The sequence below is a fragment of the Polistes canadensis genome, unplaced genomic scaffold (assembly GCF_001313835.1).
Source record: "Polistes canadensis isolate GaletaPanama2010 unplaced genomic scaffold, ASM131383v1 scaffold_100, whole genome shotgun sequence".
NCBI lineage: Eukaryota > Metazoa > Arthropoda > Insecta > Hymenoptera > Vespidae > Polistes > Polistes canadensis.
In genome coordinates, this window is record NW_014569647.1 from 416,450 (window position 1) to 419,391 (window position 2,942).

Below are 2,942 nucleotides of genomic sequence, written 5' to 3' on the forward strand. Positions count from 1 at the left end.
CAGAAAAGAACAAATATTCGCAAAAATATCTATAATTAAACGTATGTGCACGCGTGTATAATATATTTTTTTTAGTCCGTTCTAAAACAAATCATCCATCCCTTTCTCGATCGTTTCTCGATCTTTTTCGTGTGTGTAGTCGTCTTTGAAAGCGTTTGTAAACAAACCTCCCTTAAAGTTAATTCAGCAAGGCGTTCAAACGATCGTCTTCTACGTTTGAAGAGCAAAGGAAAAATCATTGCACGGAGATTTTCGCTTACCTACGTGTATGCTTTGAGAGAGAACGTGAAGCTTGGTCAATCTTTCTCTTTATAACCATGTGTATGCATATATGTGTATATATATATATGTATTTGTATGTGTTTACTCGTCATCGTCGTCGTCGTTGTCGTCGTCGTCGTCTTTGTGTAACAGAGGAACACACGAGCTCGGTAAACCAAAAATATACATAGGTAAAGGTAGTTCAAAGCATCGGTCGAATACGGAAGCTGTATCATCGAGAGCGTTGACCTACTTGCTGCTCTTTCTATCTCTTTTTATTCTCCTGTCATTAGTTGGTAATGATACTTTTTCCGAAAGGAATCTATCGTTTTACCCAACCTTCCATGAACGTTTCCAATTCGAACGAAAATCTTTCGGTACTAAAGATTTTCTCGATGTTCCTTTTTCTCTCTCTCTCTCTCTCTCTTACTTTCTTTCTCAAACCACGGAAACTCTTTACATGAGATAGAACTCCCATTATACGTTGTATTTCTCATCTAACCAAAACTACATCCTGTTTCTCTGAATAATTTTCTTTTTTTTTTCTTTTTCTGTTTTCCTATTAAACGCGTATTTATTTTTCCAATAGTACGATAAATTAAGATCTATATAATATAATTTATTTAATAATAATAATAATAGCTTACTTAACGAGATAGATAAATTTTGTGAAATAACTACAAAAGACATTGACTAATATATGCATAAAATCATTTGAATTTGTTAACGGTGTGATACACAAGAGCAATTAGGAGATACGTCATTTAACTTAAGTTTCGAACAAAAGCAATGCAAAAGATAATGCATTACCCTTGTCAGAGAAATACAAACTTATCGAAGTGCCTACCACCGAGTTCAATTATGCAGGATAACTGGGGAAGAACGCTCTCGAGAAATTCCTTTCTAGATTCATGCACGATACATACATACGTACGTACGTATTTATATATCTACCGCGACATGGAAAGAGAAAAATAAAGAGAGAAAACAAGAAAGAGAAAGAAAGAAAGAGAGTCGAGGATGTTTCGAAGCTACGTGGATATTCGAGGGGTTTATTTTGCTTTTCCGGTAATGCGCTCCCATGGGATAGGAGACACGTCGAAGGGGTGTGTTCACTCCCCCATATCTCTAAAACGTTAACGGCCTCTCTCTCTCTCTCTTTCTCTTTCTCTTTCTCTTTTTCCTTCACTCTCTTTCGGTAGGTGAAATCGAACGAGAGCACACGAAGTAAGAGCGTGTTACATAGAGGAAGTAAAAAAGTAAAAAAACGAACAAGAGAAAACAAGAGAGAGAGAGAGAGAGAGAGAGAGAGAATCGTTTCGTTTCGTTTCTTTGGAAGAACGTATACGTGTTATATATGTATCTGTGTGTTTGCGGTTAGTAACTGTAAGAGAAATGTCTCCTGAATTTCAGAGTGCCTTTTTTCCAAAGCCTCTTTCTTTTCGAGTAGATCACTGGTAGGCATCTTCTCCGTGTTATCACCATGACTACGAAGACGAAACAAATGTCTGTCTTCGTTTTACCGACTCTTTCGCTATCGAAATTTTCTTCTCTCATCTTCTCTTCTCTTATCTTCTCTTCTGTTTTTTTCTTTCTATTTATTTCTGTCTCTCTCTCTCTCTGTCTGTTCTTATCGGTAGGATTGGTCGGTACATTCGCGTGTGTCAAACAGTATCGAACCATTCGTATCTGACAGACGTCAATTTATGGTCAACGAAGGAAATGCAAGTGGCTTCTGTCGTACGAGTTTCTCGTATAAAACTCTTCTATCATTGAGAAAAATAATATGTGTACATATATTTTTTGTATTTATTAGTAAGAATGAAATGAATGATATGTATATATCTATTATTAATGATATTGATAGATATTTGGAGAAGAAAACTATATTGATATTGCAATTTTGTAGAATTCTTAGCAATTTCTAAAGCTTCGTTGAAAGAAACAGAAATTATACAAACAAACAAAAAGAAATAGGAGAAAATGAAATATTCGTATGAACTTGGACGAAAAATTCAAAATTAATCGAGTTATACATTTACCAAAAAAAATGAAGCCACAGACAAAATTATTAATCAAATTTTACCGTAAAAAATCAGTCACATAGATTGTTAGATTTTTACTTAAATATTATTAATATAGTATGTTTAAAATAAAAATACATTGGTATATGTTAATTATATATATACAATTATTTTTTCTTTTATTAAAATGTTTTTCAATATCAGAATTGGTTAAATATTCATTAAAAAAAATATTTCAGTTTAAATAATTACAAATATTAATAAAGTATATTAAAGTATGAGACATACCTTAAAAAATTGTTAATTAATCGAAAAAAGTGTATGTTGTAATGTAGAAGCACGGTGCACACGTTCAACGTACCTTTCTCTTCGAAATAAAACAATATAATGACTCGTTTGTCCTATGTGAAAGTACTTTTATCGAATGTTGTTTATATGACTTTCCGTAAAAGGAAATTCTATTCTCTGCGCATATTATTATCGTAATACATATGTAGCCTTCGGAAAGCTTCGGAAAGTCATATAAACAACGTTTAATAAAAGTACTTTCACATAGGACAAACGAGTCAGTTTATTGTTTCATTTCGAAGAGAAAAGAACGTTAAACGTGAGCTTCGTGTTTCTACATTACAACATCCACTTTTTTCGATTAATTAA